Source organism: Equus caballus, chromosome 26, assembly GCF_041296265.1.
Source record: "Equus caballus isolate H_3958 breed thoroughbred chromosome 26, TB-T2T, whole genome shotgun sequence".
In the NCBI taxonomy this organism is placed as follows: Eukaryota; Metazoa; Chordata; class Mammalia; order Perissodactyla; family Equidae; genus Equus; species Equus caballus.
Window position 1 is genome coordinate 9581324 of NC_091709.1, and position 18423 is coordinate 9599746.

Sequence of the window (18423 nt, forward strand, 5' to 3'; positions counted from 1 at the left end):
AAACAAGTTCTCATTCAGTAACTTCAATTACTCCTATCCTTCTTTTGCTATGGTGACTACTATAGTAGTGGCTATTATTATCTCACTTTAATAAATGTGCCTGGAACTGATATTAGTCAAGACATTTTAAAGAAAATTATAAAAAACTTGTAAAGAGTGTGTTGGGTATTTCAGAGATGACATGGTTAACTGATGATGATTTATATATTACCTAGTGGTTACTTAGCATAAAACAAATCTGAACTGTCATTTGAACAGAATGACAAAATATTGGAGAATATAATGCCTGAACCTCTTAATTTGTTTCCTAAGTTTTAAACATCAATCAATAAATATTTATTAAGCAACGCAGTGTGTGTTAGATCCTACATGTGATACATATGCATAAAAGATGCAGCCCATACCACAAAGGAGTACATTGTTTATCAGAAGTTAGGGAGAAGAGACATACAATAAGAGACCTATTCAACAAACATTTATTTGTTTTCAGCATTGCAATTGGCACTCTGGATATAGAAACGAATATGTCATAAACATTTTCTCAAAGAGCTTACTATCAGGTTACACAAATCATTGCACTATGGGAAATAAGTACATTATGGCAGTCATCTAAAAAATTTTTTCAGGCATCCTAACCTTTTCTTTCTTATAATAAGAGTGATGTCAACAGCCATATTTGTTGGAAATTCAAAATTGATAATATTGAAATGCTTCTATACCAGTTGGCAAATAAAAATCAAAAACTATGATAAGCAGAATATCTAAAACATACATTCTAACATAAGCTCATTAGTTCAAAGCAATCAAGACAGCTATCGAAAATTGTCCTCTCATTTTACCGAGAATTGATAATACTGGTAATAAATATGGAAAAATCTTAGGCAGGATTTTGAATATAATTGCTGTTAGTTGAGCAGAAGTTGAGGGAGGATTCGGCATGATGAACAATATTGTTGCTGTTAGGAAATCTCTTCTACTTCTTGAGACCACAAGTTTGGCAAAGATGTTGCCCATTGGCACCACTGAGGTGGTTTCTACAGGCCGCTCGTTCCCCTGGTTGGCTGCTGAGCAGACCGAGGTGGCAGCAGGGACAGGAGCAATTGCTTCCTGCTGCTCTACAGCTGTTCAGCATGCCAAGGTGGCACTGGTGGCATTGTTGTCGTTGAGACCCGTCTCTGGGTCCAGGTCACGTGAGAATCTAGCATCTAGGTTCATCCCCGGCCACGGTGCACAGACAGGATGCCTAGTGCACTGATCATGCTTCCCCTTGTACCCAGTCCCTTTGTAAATGAATTCTATTTGAATTCTCCTAATTTGATTGTGCATCTATTTCCTGTTGGGAACCTGACTGCTAATAAACATTGTAACTCCCTGGCAATGATTGTAGCTAACAATGATTAGTCTGGCAGTGGGCATATATCCAAAGACAGGTGAATCTTAGTAATTCTGTGGGAGCCCCTGGGAAGGGGAATTTTTATTTTTCCACTGGATATATAGCTGTGATTATTTAAGCTTGGATTACTTGAAATGCTTTTGCCACCACATGAAGCCTGAGAATAAAGCCAGTACTTAGAACCTGAAAAGCACTGTGATACGTGATTTGTAAATGTGTAAGAACGAAGCCATAATTATTCACGGGAGGTTGCAGCAGTTCTGCCTGGGAAGATCAGAAAAGACCTCATACTCAAGTTGAAATTTCAACTAAGACTTGAAGAATGAGCTTACTGGGCTGTCAGACATTTGGGGAGAGTAGGCTGCAGAGAAGGCCTTTTGAGAGAGGAAACAGAATTTGCAAAGGTACAATAGCAGGAAGAATTCGGTAGGAGAATAATTTGAATGGGTATGACAGTTGAGGCTGAAAAGCCGGACAGGAAGTAAGAGGTTTATATACCACATCCTGGAGGCTACGGAGAGCTGCTGGGGAATGCGAAGCAGAATCCGTAAAGATTAGAGGCCACGAGAGGCGAGGATTAAGCAGTCTAGAGATAATGAGTCTCCAGCCGAGGAATGAGACAAAGGGCTGAGGAGAGAAAGCAATTTTCAACCCTTTTTTAGTGTATGACAGGATTTGACAGTTAATTTGATTTGGGAGAAGGTGGAGCTGGAGGGAGGAGGAGGAGTCTAGGGTGACTCCTATGTTTTGTGATGGGCAAGCAGTTGGAAGATGACATCACATATGCGACAGGGAACACAGGAAAAGGAGGTTTGTAGGGACTGCAAAGGATAAGGAGATGGTGAAAGTTTCTAACACATTAAGACTAACATATCAGACAGCCCATATTTAGTTGTCTAGAAGGCACATCTGGATTTAAAATTTAATTTATAATTCATGCGTTATAGTTGACACCCTGTAGATCTATAAAGTCACCAGAGATTGGTAAAGACAATGCATTGAAGAACGAATGGAAGATGAAGAATTGGAGAAAGCCAGTGTGAAGTATTCATTTAAGAGGTTTGATCACTAACGCAAAACTTGAAAATTTAGAAACTTTTAAAAGACAAAACGTAGATGAAAACTCTAAGTTGAGAAATTTGACTTTTTTAAAACACAAAGATAGTTTGGTATGTATGCAGCATGGAAGCTAAAGCTCCCAAGCAGAGTAAAAAGTTAAATTATAAACTTAACTGACATTTATTTTTTTATGACGCGTCTCCTCATTAGAGTGTAAACTATATAGAAGCAGAAACTTTAATACCAGGGCCTAGGAGAAAATTTGGCTCACAATAGTCACTCAGAAAATATTTGATGAATGAACAAATAACAAACACTCTATGTAATTGAGGATGAGGGAACATGGACTCTTACACATTGCTGATGTAAATTGGTACAACCCCATGGAGACCATATGGCCATAATCTTTGATACAATCATTTTATTTCTAAGAGTTTAACCTATGCATGTAGTTCTATATGTGAGAAATGAATATGTACATCATCAGATACAAATAAATGATTGTATATGCTTATAATGAACAAGGAAGCTCTTTATATTTTGATATGAAAAACTTCCAAAGCATATTTTAAAATAAAAAGTCAGAGTGCAGAAAAGTATATATAGTATTACTGCTCTTGTAACATAAAGGATATTTATGAATACACTTGCTGATTTCCACATAGACTGTCTCTGGAAGGATACAGAAGAAACAGTAACTGTGGTTGTCTCTGGGGAATAGAAATAGGGAGATGGGGTTTGGGAAGAGGCTCGAAAATTTTACACTCATTATGAATTTGTTATCTGCTTTTAAAAGGAATAAAATTAAAACTAACAAAATAAACAAAACTTATTGAGTACATCAGTTTGTGTCAAACACTTACCTAAATACTTTGTCTGTATGGTCTTATTTGAGACAAGGGAAAGGAGATAAAGGAAGGAAATGTGTTTGTAGCCAGTGAACATGTGAGCACATGTGCATGGGGGGTGGGGGTGGAAAACGGCAAGAACTTGGAGGTTTTCATGTGTCGCAGACTGTTTTCTCTTTGACTAGGAGACCATGTCATCTGTTGAGGAGGAGGAGGCAGGGATCCTGAAGGGTGAGATCAACATTTGGCACGGTTGCTATAGAGAGTAGGAGGGAGGTGATCAAAGGAAGAAAAAGAATTCTGTGTACTGTTTACAGCATCAGTCTTGACTGCAGTGCAATTTTTCGTTGGAAATGCTCAGGAGCCTTGGTAGAAGAGTGGAAAACGAACTGTTGGATCATATATCTTGTAGTGGGAGAAGCACAGGGTAGAAAGAGGGTTGAGGATATTAGGAGAAAAGTAGCTAGAGTCAAATGATCAAGACCCCAACTGGGAAATAAGTTTAGGTTACAGGTGGAGGAAGTAGTGTCTTGAAAGAAGGGGTGAGTTTAATTAAGTGAAAATTTCAAGGCAGAGCTCTTATCTTGCCCAGTTGGTCCTGAAAATTCTCCCGAGCCCATGGTTTTCTGTTGCTCAGCCCACAGTCCGGGATGGTACGCTCAAGTTAGACCCAACTGCTGGGGCTGTTCCCTCTGCCTGAAATAGGCTTACCTGAGACAACCACTTGGTTAATTAACTCCATCACCTCCTTCACGTCTTTGCTTGAATTCCCACCACTCTACTTAATATTTCAACCCATATTTACCTCTCTTCCTCCTTACAGTACCACTTCTCCCATCTTCCTAATCAGCTTAAATTTTCTTTTTTCCTTATTTTGTATAATCTCCTATGCTATATACTTATTTCACATGAATGTTTCGTCTGTCTCTACGCACTAGGCTTGTAATTGACTCGAGGGCAGGGATCTTTGTTTTGCTCATTGACATATTCCAAGTTCCCAGAACGGGGCCTGATGGATAGAAGGAGCTCAATAAATGTTTGTTGAATGAATATTTGTCCATTATCTCAACAAAGAGCCATTTCCAAAGCGGTCTGTCACCTTTGCTGGATTGTGATGAAGCACCTGGCCAGCAACAGGCTCTTAGTCTTAGGCCTTTCCAGGTGTAGGTCCCTCACCACCCCCATTCTCCAGACTCTAGGATTCATAAATTGTGCTCTTTGAGTAATTTCCTTGAAACTCCTCTCTCTCAGTGTGAGGTGAGGGGAAAGCACTAACCACCTTCCCCTCTAAACACACTGCTATACAGAAAAGGGTGTGAGCTCTCAGCACACCTGCAGCTTTCTCCAGAGATCATCCTCACCCTCTTCCCGTTCCTCCCTCTGCGACTTCCCCACTGTAGCAAACTAGAGGTGGGGAAGGCCAGGAGACATAACATGGCTTCCCCCTGCTGTCTCGGTCCCGACGGGGGCAGGGTTCAGCATAGCGTCTCGTACTAGAATGTGGGGGCGTTGGCATCTATTTGCTTAGGGCGTCAGCCCAAACCAGAATGTTTAATTTTTATTATGTGTTGCATGGTCTTCTTGCTTGGCTTTTGTAGTTCGTTCTTCTTATTCTGGACAAAGTGAGCCTTTACAAACATGACTAGATGATTTTGCTGTGCCCTTCAGAATTCTCAATGACTTCTCACTGCACTTAGAGTACAGTCTTGGTCCCTAACCACGCCCTCCGGGCCCTGCGGGAGTCGCTCCTTGTCCACCTGTCAGGTTTCTGCGGCGTCAGCCTCCGCGCTCTCACTGTCCTTCAGCCACACAGGCCTTCTTAGTTTTGCTACTTGATAAAATCAAACTGCCCCTTAAATTATAGCCTTCGGATTTACTCTTTCTTCCGCTTGGAAGTTTCTCTCCTAGAGAACTGGCTCTTTTCCTCATTAAATTTTCAGACACTACCATATTATCTTATTTTTTTTTATAGTACTTATCACTCTCTGAAATTCTGAGAGATTTTTACTTGTGTATTTTCTTCTTCCCCGACTAAAACGTAAGATTCATGAAAGCATGGCTCTAGACTTTTTGGTTCAATGATAACTTGGTTATCATTTGGTTCAATAACTTCAGTTCCAGGAATAACATCGAGTATGTAAGCTTTCAACAAATACTTTGACAAACATGTTAATGCATGCCCCCTAGATAGATGCCAGGCTCTAAGCTGGTAACATGATTTTGACGCAAAAAAACTTAGCCCCTTCCCGTAAGAAACTTTCAGTTAGAGTGGGAGAAAGACAAGAAAAGAGACAGATTTTCATGTGGTCTGATAGGTGTCACGTAAGAGCAAAGTGTAGGGGGTTCTACCAGAGTAGAGAGCAGATCCAATCTGGCAGTGGGGACCTGGGGGTCAGAGGGTGTGGGGCAGGGTTTCAGTGTACAGAGACCGTTTCCTGATTTCTCAAGTAGAGCTGAATGAAGGATGAAAAGCGCCGGGAGCAGAGGGAAGGAGGTAGTTGGGTGGAGGAGAAGGTGGCCTTTTCTCTCATTTCTGGTGCCTCTACCCTGTCTGAAGGGCCTGGTGTCGATATGGGACCCCAGGTAACCTTGTCTTCCAGACTCTGTCCACTTCCGTGTGATGAAATTCTTCTGTGATAGAACGTCTGTAATGCTCAGGAAACTAATAGTCTAAAATTTGTTTATTTCCTAGACGTTTGTTTCCAGCACACTTGATTATTAAAGTATTGATCTTTTTGCTCAAAAAGGTTTTAAAAACAACAAACATGTGTACTATAAACAAATAAATGCCATTTAACACATTTCTATTTAAATTTTATTATTACTAGGATAGACTTAGGTTAACATTTTAATGGTTGTAACAGGAGTTTTCAAAGTCAATGCAGCATGTAAATTATTCTGGAAGCAAACCCCATTTCCAGGTTCAGCAAGCAGAATAATTAATTAGAGTATATGAGTTAATGTACTGGAAAGATTTTTCTAAGCACTGTCAAAGCAGAGTTGTATTTTACGAGTTTTAAAAGCATATAAAATAATCCTATCATTCCACAAACATTTATTTTAATTCTTATATCACTCATAAAGTTCGTTTTTTTGTAATTTGGATTGAATCATCAACTTAAAATTTAACTTATTTACCATTTTCTGTCAGATGTCAATTGTTATAAAATGATGAAAAGAAATTACAATGCGAAAGATGTCCATGTGACAGACTGTTATTTTTCTACCAAAGCTGAAGTTTAACATGCAGTAGAAAAGAAACACCATATTTACCAATTAATTTTCTCCTTTGGATGAAAAAACTCACGAAAGTGGCAGAAAGAATGATTCAGAAGTTAATTGCGCAGCTGTTCCAATGCTTCTCTTGGTGTCCAACTCTTGTGTAGGGAGAGGAGGACGTAATGCGAAGTCCTGAAAGGACGTTTGTTTTAGTGGAGATTTCACAAGGTCGTCTGAGATGAGGGGAACTGGAGGAAAGAGTGGGATGTTAGCAGTTTCCCCCCATGCAGCTTTAACCTGGGCAGGGACAGCCTTGGTCACTAACCTCTGGCATCGACCTGAAGAACAATTCATGGGAACGTGGATATTCCTGCCTTGATCATTCCTGGCTAAATTTTGTATTGCGCGAGCCAGCTAAAATTAGTGTCTTGCGAGTAGAATCCTTGGCATTTGTGTTAATTCTATGCTTGTTTAGTATCCTCAAAATGCCTTCCAAAAGTTGTTATTCACAGGTACATTGCCAGTTATTCTCCTAAAGATATCATTATTATCTAGTGTCCCTGGAATGTGCCTATTGACTTTACTTTTAAGAAGGCAGCATATGATCAAAATGCTTTTTGTCTGTGTGGAAGGTCCAGAATGAAATGACGTCTTCTCTCAAGTCTTGCCTTGGTTTTATATAGTCCTGTTCAGTCTTATAATTTGCATTCTCTTATTTTATAATTTGACATTACTCACCTCATTTGGACTGAAGTTTACTTTTGTGATATATATGAAAAAGTAAGTGAGTAGTGCAAAAACTGATAAGAAATATCTATTAAACAGCTCTTGGAACATCTTTCTAAAGGCCATATAATGTAGCATATTATTTGCATAGAAACATATGTTGCTAATTCAGAGTTTCCGCAAATTCATGTCATTAACTGAATCAATATTTATTATTAAAGGGATTAATCTGGGTTGATGAAGAGCATAACTGCTTATCAAAAAAAATAAATCAATCAAGTCAGCTTAAGAAGAGGGGGTCATTAGAACAAGTGACTTTATACCACATGAGGTCAGGAGATGACATATAGCTGGGCTACACAGGGGACTGGAGAGGGAAAGGGGAGAGAGGACCATCTTACTTTCTTTCCAGATTCAAGTGGTCTCTCCCATCTGCATTTTCTCTGCTCTTTTCTTTACTAACTTTTTCTGCTTGCATGTCAACCAACATGAGTCCTGGCTCCAGGGTTGTACAACCTTTCCATTCAAGTGCCTCCTTCATCCAGCAGTTAATTAACTGCCCCACTGATACATTCTGAGGAGAGAGTTTGAATCGGTTTTAGACTAAGGTGTCATTTGGGCGATTACTCCAAAACATGTAAACTAAATCTAAATGCTAAATAGCATTGAAGAATTAAATTATTGATTACTCTATGTTGGTAATTTTTATTGGTATGTTTATGGCCAGGGAAAATAAATGAGATCAGAACCCTAGGAGTGACTGACTTTGGCCTAATGTATACTGAGTTGAAGATGAGAAGATTCAGATAAGGGTCAGGGCTATATTGCATTTTTATACTCTAATATTTGTGGACAATTTTATGGCATTTTAATGCTTACCTGCCATTAGAAGATTCCTGAAAGAGACTTCCAAGGCAGGGAGGAACCAGATCTGAGTTGTACCTGATGGCCACGATGTTTTGGGCAGTTGGTACAGATGCTGCCCAATCTCTTTGAGATGTGGCTTATTCTTCCTCTCTAGGTCTTTGCAAGACTGTATCAAGGCAGCGCCAGAGGAAACCACTCTAGTTAAATTGCTTTGTGCCAGCCTTCTTGCCTGCCCTCCCTCCCTGTCTTGCTCTTTGGGAAGAGTTAATCTGAGACTTGAAGTAGAAGAGAGTGAGCAGAGCACTGTGATGACTGTGTCCTACGGCGCAATCAATTTTAGGGGAAAAGAACCTCAAGGAGCTGGTGTGGGCGTTGGGGTAAAAGGCGTTGGTTTGAGTTCCTGGGGCCCACTGCAAGGAAAGAAAAGCCAAGAAAACTGGCCTGGACTGGGGGCCGGTCCTGGAGGTAAACAGAAGAAAGATGACCTTGACTCCTGAGTAGTAATCTCTGAATGCTTAATGAGCTCCTAGCAAGCACGAAGTCTGGAGCTCTGGGGTTATGAAAACTAAGAACCAATTATAGACCTTGCTTTCAAAGGGTTCACAACTCAGGGGTCAGCCCATGGTGAGTGGTTAAGTTCGCATGCTCCACTTCTGTGGCCTGAGGTTCACCAGGTCGGATCCTGGGTGCAGACCTAGCACTGCTCATCAAGCTGTGCTGAGGCGGCGTCCCACACGGCAGAACTAGAAGAACCTACAACTAGGATGTGCAACTATGTACTGGTGCTTTGGGGAGAAGAGGGGGAAAAAAGAGGAAGACTGGCAACAGTTGTTAGCTCAGGGACAATCTTCCTCACCAAAAAAGAGGTAATATGATTTAAAAAACAAATGGTTTACAATTCAGTCTGAAAGACAAAGCAACTTATTGTTAGATAGGTTTAGCTGAGATGTACCATGAATTTAGAGAAAGTTAAGATCTCTGGCTCTGGGGGGCAAGTATAGATGCTTTCTCCCAAATCCTTTCAGCTCCATGGAGTTTGAGGAGCCATAAACCCAGAAGATCTTCATCTAAACTACAGAATCAGGGACTGCCTACACAGGACCCAGTGTTGTAGATAACGCATTGAGGCTGACAGAAATATCAAAAAGCACAGAGTCTGGGGGTTGCAGCCTTGAGGGGAAAGGTGAGAGTTCAGTGTCACCTTGGAGGATGCAGCACATGGCCATGGCTGATTCTCTGTGAGCTTCCCTTTAAGGATAAACAAGATTTTGTGAGGGTGACTAGGTTTCTCAAATTCCTCGTATTTGGGTAATCGGGCAGGTCAGGACAAATCGGCACCTCCTTTCTGCCTGATGTTCCTTTGTGTTCTGGGGAGCTTTCCAGAGACTTGTGGCAGGAACTGGTTTTCCATAATGCAGTATTTTTTCAGAAATAGTATAAATGCTTCTGAATATTGTCCAAAAACAATATTTACTGAGGAGCCACTGCATGTTAGTTCTAGACATATGTTCCAAACGTTTGAAGCGAATTAAAATGTTCTTAGGGTAAATTCAGCTTATTCATTAAATAATCAACTATGAAAAACAAGTTGAGAAAACAAGGATGCTTCAATGAATAAGAAGACCAATAATTCACACTGGTAGATTTATTTGGTTAGAAAGGTTAAATGTGTCACTAACTTTTACCAAGGACTACTCATTTTCTATTTATTGAAAACTTAGTAATTAACCTTGAGCAAACTACAGAAAAAGATGAAATCACACACAATTATTGGATCGATTAGGAATTTGTGAAGAAAGTCAAAAAAGGAAACATAATTTTTTGGTGTTATTAAAGAGACATTTCTCGTGCATAAGGATCAGTAGGTTAAACTGTAGGACTGAAGAGAAAATATTTGGTGGTGGGATTGTCTGCATTTCCTTAGGAGCTACTTGGAAGCAATTTAATTTTGATTGTTTTTAAAATGATCTTTCCGAACAAGGCCAAATCAAATTCTTAGCTATATTCTGTGTTTCTGGTTTTTTTCCCCCTATTGGTTAGATACTATAGAGATTCTGTTGATATAAATCTGAGGAGTGTTGAATATAATATAATACTGAAATAAAATGCCAACCAATGCAATTGACATAATCATTTGCAAAAGAATTTCTGATTATTTCTTATCTTACTAATTTGAATATAAAGGGAAAACCAATTATGGTTGTAATGAATTAATTCATAATACAGATACGTATTTAGCTTCCATATTTCTTTTCAGAAACAGCTCTCTGAGAGTACAATTCTCATATGTTGACTTAAGTAGAATGAAGTGCTTGTTTTCTTTTCGGATAAAAATTTCTCTCTTGGTTTATCTTTAGTTTTATGCTGAAGGAATTTTACATTTATTTTATGACTTAAAAAAATTGCAATTTAAAATAGCCTTTGTGGCTGTTTCTCACACTACAATCTTCATTTCCCAAAGCAGTTTCTGCAAAGTTTAATTAAGATTTGCTTATTAGTTTTCCATCTTTTTCCCTTTTCACACTGCTGTCCTAAATAGTTGCCAAATCAGCTTATTCTGAATTCCTAGACAGATCTTAATTTATATCATATGTTTGAGAAAAATCAAAGCTGTCTTTCTTTCTTTCTCTTTGTCTCTTTTTCACTGTGGCACGTCAATATTTGACAGCTAAAAAATCATCTGTTTTCATTGCTTGCATTCTGTGCATGTCATTTTTGATGCAATTTAGATATTTAGCACATTTAGGCTGCCAGATTTAGCAAAAAAAAAGGAAAGAATATTCAGTTAAATTTGAATTCCAGAGACATAATGAAGTATTTTTTAGTATGTCTAAAATACTTGTACTGACAAAAATACTTGTTGTTTATCTGGAATTCAAATTTAACTTGGTGTCCTGTATTTTATCAGGCAACCTTAACACATTTTACCATATTTGGCAGGATTTGTGTAAACATTCCATTACTTTTTAGATCCTATCTCTTCTCTTTTATACTATTTCCTTTCTTTCTCATTTTTTAGATTACAAAATGAAAAAACAGTAAATTCAGTTGTGTAATTTTTGCCATACAGTGAAGTTGTCTTGCTAGGTAAGACTCTAGATACTATGTTTACATGTAATACATGATGAGAATAATAATTTTCATATATTGAAGTATACAGGGAAGCCATTCTGGTTTGAATTTGCTCCAGTTTTAGCAGCCTGACCTATGGCCACCAAACATGTATGTACATCTGCTTCAAACATTTTCCCAAAGCAAAGAATGCCCTCTTTAAAGATGGGGATGCAGTGTCTCCCCCTCTGATGCTGATGCCAGTACTTCTTTGAAGATAAGCTTTTCTTCCCAGAGAACTAGGGTCAAGTTGACCTGCTGTGTACGTGCTGAACTTTGGCAAAACATCTCCTGTGACTTTGGGAAAAAAAATTATATTCCTGTCATGCTTGATGTGTGTTCTTTGCCCTGAAATGGCCTATAACCATGCTGTGAACCACGCTTCCCTGGAGTGCTTCCTTCCCCGGGTAAGGGAGCACTTCTGGACTACTCCTCACATTAGGCCCAATAAATATCGTTCTATCTTTCTTATCTATGGATTGGTTATTGATTATTTGTGTCAACATACATTAAAGTTATAAAAAAATTCAATAGTACAAGTAGCCACAATCTTGATGACACTTTCAGCTCTAAATCTCTAGTTTAAAATTTCATCTCAGAATTTATTTTAAAACCCCCTCGACAGCTCTTAGGCTTTCTCTCTTGATCAGAGTTGGCTGAGATGGGCTTTCTTCCAGTGACAAGGAGGGGCACGTTAGAATTAGTTTTCTGACCTCTGACTGTCATCAGTAACTTCACTCAGCAGCATTTCTCAAGCGCTGCTCCTCGGATGTGGACCACTAAAGCTAACGGGTGTCTCTGGGGCAGAAGGGTGGTCCGATCCAGTTAGGGCGTTCTGAGTTAAAGGCACACGTCTACTGCAGAACTTCTCTGAAGCTTCAGTGTGCTGTTTCGTGCATCTGTAAGAGGGGACCGCAGTATACTGCTTTTCCCTAATTGTTTTGACCATAGACCTTTCTGTGTGTTTGGCACACCAAGTACGTTTTGTGAGACACCAGAGTTCTGGAAACACAGTTTGGGAGTTCTGGAGAAGGTTTAAACTCATTTTCATCTGATTTCCAGATCACAGGTGGTTTGCCACTAGAAACCAGTCCAGCACAATCTCCGTAAGGCTGCATCAACAGGGCAGATTTCAAAGGGTCCACTGTGATCATTGGTGGGTCAATTTAAACAGAATAAACTCAATTAGCAAGTAACAGGGAATAGGGAATAGGAAAGGCATAGGGATTGGAGAAAAGGAAATTTGGAAATAACTTTTGCTGAACGCCTACTGTGGTAGTAGAAACCACACGAAATGCCTTCCATGGCTTGTTTACATGATTTTCATAATATGCTCACAACAATAGCGTTATACCCTTTTATAGATGAAGAAACAGGCTCAGAGAAGTCTAGTGATTTGTTTATCGTCACATCTAGTTAAGTTGGCACAACTGTCATCTGATATAGGTTTTTTAGCCTTCAATCCCATACGCTTTCCCTACTCATAGGAATCTACCTAAAGTCAGTTTCTTTTGGCTTCTGCTGTGCCTAAAACTACTCAGACTACTCCTTCAGTTTTGAGAATTACCACTCTCTGGCAGCAATGATTCTTCTCTTTATGAATCACCCGGACAGCTGCTATTTCTGGTAACTTGCAATGACCTCCTCTTTTTGTGATTGATTAATCTGGGATGTTTTACAAATTGCAGATCAGTAACCATTCACGAGGTACGTAAAAGCTCATCAAGTAGGGAAAAGGCAGCTCTTCTCAGTTTGCTGGCTGCCATTTTGAAATCACCTGGGGATTTTCAAAACTACTGGTGTCTAGGTCTTAGCCCCAGAAATCCTGGTTTAACTGATCTGGGGTGTGGCATGGGCATTGGGATTTTAAAACACTACCTAGGTGATTCTAATGTGCAGTCAGGCTGAAAACCACTGATTTTAGGGATCAAGGTGAACATTATAAGCATTTCCATAAATAAAAAAGGAAATGTATTAATGATACTTTTTATTTGACAAACTCAGTTTTTCAAATCCCTGCTGAGTCAAAGAATTTTTTCAAATACACATGAGCAAGTGGAAACTTGGTATGTTTTCTTATTTAAATCATATTTGTAATCAGTTGGGGTACTGTGTAAAATATGTATTTATTTCATTGGTTAGGTTACTGAGTCATTCCCACTTAATCTATAAAACTCATAATCCTCCCCAAACCATGATGGTCTCACATCACATCTCAGTATAGATTTAATTATCGCACTAAGAAAATCACATTATCACAACAGCAGGAAATGTCCCCACAGCAGTGTCTTAAATCTTTTTACTAACGCACTCTTTTCATCTCATATTTGTCTCTCTCATACCAACACTGTTAGAAATCTCATAAAGTGGACTTAAGCAAACTATTGCCTTCTAATGCAACTACAACAGTTTTCAAACTATTCTTTAATTTTGAATGTTATTTTGTTCTTTTCTAACTTGAAAAATGGAAGAAAAAAGATTCTATTAGATTTTTTCTAGAAACAATATAGTATAACTTTTATTTTAAAAGCAAATGCTAAAGTGATAGTAACAATAACAACGAGTCTTTATTGAAAAGACCCATTGCCAAATTGCCAAACCGTGACACTGACTGGATATAGGAAGCAAGGGAGAATTTGGATATAATAAAGCTGGTAAACATTTATGGTGCACTAATTGCATCACAGTCATGATCTCATTTAACCCTCCCATCGGTAGTAGGACTTAGATACTATCCCGACTATACAGATGGGGGAATTGAGTCTCAGACAGTAGGCTTGGAACTCGAAGAGTCTGGCTCTAGAGCCTGTAGTCCTAACCTCTATTCTTTATTGCTTTCCTCAAAATGTTAATGTTTTCAGCTTTAGCGACTGAGAGGTTGGTTATGTCAAACAACATACACATATAATTAAGGTAAATTAATAGTTTCAGGGTAGGTGTCAAGGTAATGATCTTGTACTTAGATATATGTAATTTGGGGTGCTGGAATTTTACCTTGAGGTACGTACTTACTCATCAGGCAGCTGACAAAAGGGGTCTGAAATTCAGGAGAAAGCTGAGACTGGAGAAGAAGATGTGGGTACTATACATATGGAGGTGGTGGTTAAGAAAGTGGTGGTGGATGAAATAACCAAGTGAGGAAGTATAAAATAAGAAGAGGCTTGAACACTGGATCCTGGAGGAACACCTCTAATTGTGAAGCAGACCAAGCACAGGTGGACTGGGGAGAAGGATGGCAAAATAACTGGAAATAACTGGGAATACATCATTCAGAAACCAAGGGAAGAGATTTTAAGAAAGAAATCACTAATCACTACCCGTGTCAAGTGCAGCAGAAATGTATTAGAATAAGGTATAGATGAAGGGATCCTGGACTTGACTTTTAGTAAATTATTAGCAATCTTCCAAGGAATGACTTTAGTATCTTTGTAGGGCTGGAATAGAGATTGTGTGAGCTTATTGAGTAAATGAAGAGTGTTAGTTCAGAAGTAGCTAATGTTTGTGGAGTGCTTCCGATGGACCATGCACTATCAAAGGGTTTGCATGTTTTTAAATGAGTTAACCCCACTTAGGGATTCTGTGTGCTCAAGAGCTCATGGGCACACGGAATTAAAGAACTAAAGAGAGAAATAGACAACATAGAAGCTTAAAAAACCCCTCTTTCAGCAAATGATAGAACAATTAGACGAAAAAAAAAAAAAAAAAAAAAGAAAGAAAAAGAGTAAGAACACAGAGAAGCTAAACAACACAATTTTCTACTACTTTGGTCTAATTTATGTTTACAGAGCACCCAACAACTGCAAAATACACGTAAGGTGTCCAGCAACACCCTAAGTATTGGAAATTGAACAACACACTTCTAAGTAATCCTTGGTCAAATGAGGAATTTGCAAAGGAAATTAAAAACATTTTGAACTAAATGACAATAAAAATACTATATATCAAAATTTCTGGAGACAACTAAACAGTTCTTCGAGGAAACTTTAGAGCTTGTGGCTTATATTAAAAATCAGTGACTTAAGGTTGCATCTCAATAAATTAGAGACGAGCAAACTAAACTGAAGTAAGTAGAAGGAAGGAAATAATACATGTAAGAGCAGAAACGAATGACACAAAAATAGACAAAAATAAAGACAATTAAAGTCAAAGATGGCTCTTTGAAAAGATCAACAAATGTGATAAAATTCTAGATTGATCAAGGAAAATGAAAGACTAAACCCAAATCAGCCATATCAGAAATGAAAGAAGGGTTTTCCATATAAATCATACAGATATTAAAAAGATAAAAGAATAGTAGAAACAATAATGTCAACAAATTAGACAATTCAGATAAATTAGACAAATTCCTTGAAAGACACAAATTACCCAAGCTCACTTAAGAAAAAAATAGATAACACAAAAAGCCCTCAATCAGTGAAAGAAATTGAATTAGTCACTTCCCACAAGGAAAACTCTCATTCCACATGGTTTCACTGGTAAATTATACTAAATATTTAAAGAAGAAATAATACAAATTTAATGAAAATGCTTTCAGTAAATGGAAGAGGTGGGAATGTTCTCAAACAATTTCATAGAGTCAACATTATCCTGAAACCAAAACCAGAGAAAAATGTGAAACTAAAACCCCCACAACATCCCCATCAACCTAGATGTTCAAATCCTTACCAAAATACTGGCAACTGGATCCTGCAATATGTAAAAAGGAAAATGCATCATGACCAAGTGTGATTTATCTCAGGAATGCAAAGTTACATTAACATTAAAAAAACAATGTAATTAAATATATTAACAGAATAAAGGAGAAAAACCATGTTATCATTTCAATAGAAACAGAAAAATATTTGATAGAACTCAACACCCATTCATGGTAAAAACTCTCAGAAAAGTAGGAATAGAAGCGGCATTTCTCCATCTGATAAAAGGTGTCTGTAAGAAATCTACAGATGACATCATACTTCCTTGTGCAAGTCTGAATATTACTCTCCTGAAACTGGGGACAGGCAAAGAGGCTTGCTCACACTGCTCAATATTGTATGTCACAGACATGGAAAAAAAGGCCAGAAAAAAAATTCCTAAGGATCTGAAAGGAAGAGGTAAAACTTTCTTTACTTGCAGATGGCACATGTTGTTTACTTAGAAAATCTACAGGAATCAAAAATCAACTATTAGAATAAATTAATTTTGCCAAGTTGCAGGATACAAAGTTAATAAAATTAATTGTAGTTTTCTATACTGGTAAGTGAAAATTTAAAAAGTCATTTCCAAGAACACTAAAAGCATAAAGTATTCGGGAATCAATTTTACAAAAGACGTGCAAACCATCTGCTCTAAAAGTTACAGAACATGGTTGAAAGAAATTTAAAGACAGGCTAAATAAATGAAGAGACATGGATTTGAAGACTCAGTATAATGAAGATGTTATTTATCCCCAAACTTAACTACAGATTCAACACAGTCCAGGTCAAAATTCAAGTAGGATCAGTTTTAGAAATTGGCAAGGTGATTCTAAAATTTATATGGAAAGTAAATCTATTTTAAAAAAGAATATAGTTTAAGAATGTACAGATCATGACTTTAAGACTTACTCTAAAGTTATTGTTATAAAGACAGTGTAGTATTGGTGAAAAGATAGACATATAGATCATAGGAATACCTTAAAGAGTCTGGAAATGGACACAGACATATGTGGTCAATTGATTTTTGAAGAAGTGCCAAGGTAATTCATTTGGGGAAAGAAAAGTCTCTTCAATAAATCATGTTGAAATACCTGTTATCCATGTGGAAAAAAAATTGAATATCGATCATTCACAGATATACAAAAAAAACTGGAAATGGATCATACATAAAAGTAAAAGCCCAAACTTTAAAACTTCTTAAATAAAACATAGGAGAAAAATCTTAGTCACTTTAGATTAATGAAAGCTTTCTTAGCTAGGATAAATTAGTATAAACCATGGTGTAAGAAAATCATTAAATTGGGCTTTATCAATGTTTTAACCTTTTGATTCCTGAAAGACACTGTCAAGAAATAAAAAGCCCAGCCACAGAATGAGAGGCAATATCCATTCCATACATGAATGACAAAAACAGTTGTATCTAGAATATGTGAAGATCTCTTATAACTTTATAATAAGAAGGCAAAGAAATTTTAAAAAGTGGATACAAGGTTTAAACAGACACTTCACAAAAGAAAATATTTGATTAGCCCATGAAATACCGTCAACATCACAGACATTGGAGAGATGTAATGTAAAATGATAATGAAATTATCATCAGAATGGTTAATACTAAAAAAGATGAAATATACCAATTGTTAGTGAGAATACAGAGCAAGTGAAATTCTCATGCACTATTCAAAGGAGTATAAAATGATACAACCACTTCGGAAAACTATCTGCATTTTTTTTTAAAGTTAAAAATGTACAAGTCACATGACCCAGCCACTCCACTGCTAGGTCTTTACTCATGAGAAATGAAAATTATGTCCACAAAAAGACTCGTACATGAATGTTCAATCCACTTTGTTCATAATAACCTCACGCTAGAAGCAACCCAAATATCCATCAACAGGTGAATGGATAAACAAGACATGTCATTCATACAATTGAATGCTACTCATTGGTATCAAGCAACAACTACTGATTCACATAGCAATTCGGATGAATCTCAAAATCCTGCTGAGCTAAAGGAGCCAAATGAGAAAGGTTCAATTTGTAGTGTAACATTTATATAAAATGCAAACTAATATAAGTGTCACAGAGCAGATCAGTGGTTACCTGAGTCCAGAGACAAAGGGAAGGAAGGACTGCAAAAGGGCACAGAAATCTTTTGAAGGTGGTTTAAATGTGCATTTTGATCATGGTGGTAGTTTAGGGTACACACAACCATTAGGACTCCTAGAATTTTACATTTTAAATTGATACAATTTATCTCATGCAAATTATCCCTCAATAAAGTAGATAAGGCAAAAATAAAACAAAAAATAGATAGAGGCATGATAATTGAGACAGCGTAGCAGACATAGCCACAGCCCGGGATGTTCACCATGTGGATTATAGTACAGAGTAGAGCCAGTTTATCTCGGAGAACCTGGAAAGACTGATGTTGGATGGGAGTAAGATGAGGGGCTGAGACAGGAAAATTAATTGAAACTTTAGTAAGTTTCTCCCACCACTTTTTAAAGATTCAGGTCAGAAATAA

General features: G+C 37.6%; 1 protein-coding gene across 3 annotated transcripts in view; it reads right to left on the reverse strand.

The window, feature by feature from the left end:
• Window positions 1-18423, reverse strand: part of HTR1F (5-hydroxytryptamine receptor 1F) — a 150363-nt gene that overhangs the window by 13248 nt on the left and 118692 nt on the right. The window contains exon 1 of one of the 3 annotated variants that reach the window (XM_023629997.2): window positions 3316-11774. The exons of 1 other annotated variant lie outside the window; for it this stretch is intronic. The gene's annotated coding sequence lies outside the window, so the exon portion shown is untranslated. Of the gene's footprint in view, window positions 1-3315; window positions 11775-18423 lie in introns of those variants that run through there. One more of the 3 variants, XM_070252154.1, reaches the window with a different exon arrangement.